Here is a 395-nt window from a genome sequence, read left to right on the forward strand (position 1 = left end):
GAATATTCATATCTATAAAGTGTACATTGTTATCCCAGTTTTGTAAAAGGAGAGAATACAAACCAGAAATAAGTTCACAAGAGGTGTGAATAAAGTCAAAGACAGTTTCATTACTGTAGTATGTGATGGCTGGAAGCAGCAACAGGATTGTTATCTATTTATTATTTTAAGGATGACAGAAAGAGGGCTGTATTTGTGTTAAGAGAAGTAAAAACTAAGTTCTGACTACTTAGAATTGAGGCTTATGTCTCCTTTGTGACGAGCGGGTGATGTGTTGAGACGGACACACAAGTGAAATGCCAACTTGGGCATCAGTCTGTTCCTGCTCCCCTGTGCTTTGTGTGCCACACAGTACTCTTCCTATCCAGTAAACAAAGATGCTCTTGAATGGTGTT

Source organism: Eurypyga helias, unplaced genomic scaffold, assembly GCF_000690775.1.
Source record: "Eurypyga helias isolate BGI_N326 unplaced genomic scaffold, ASM69077v1 scaffold23896, whole genome shotgun sequence".
NCBI lineage: Eukaryota > Metazoa > Chordata > Aves > Eurypygiformes > Eurypygidae > Eurypyga > Eurypyga helias.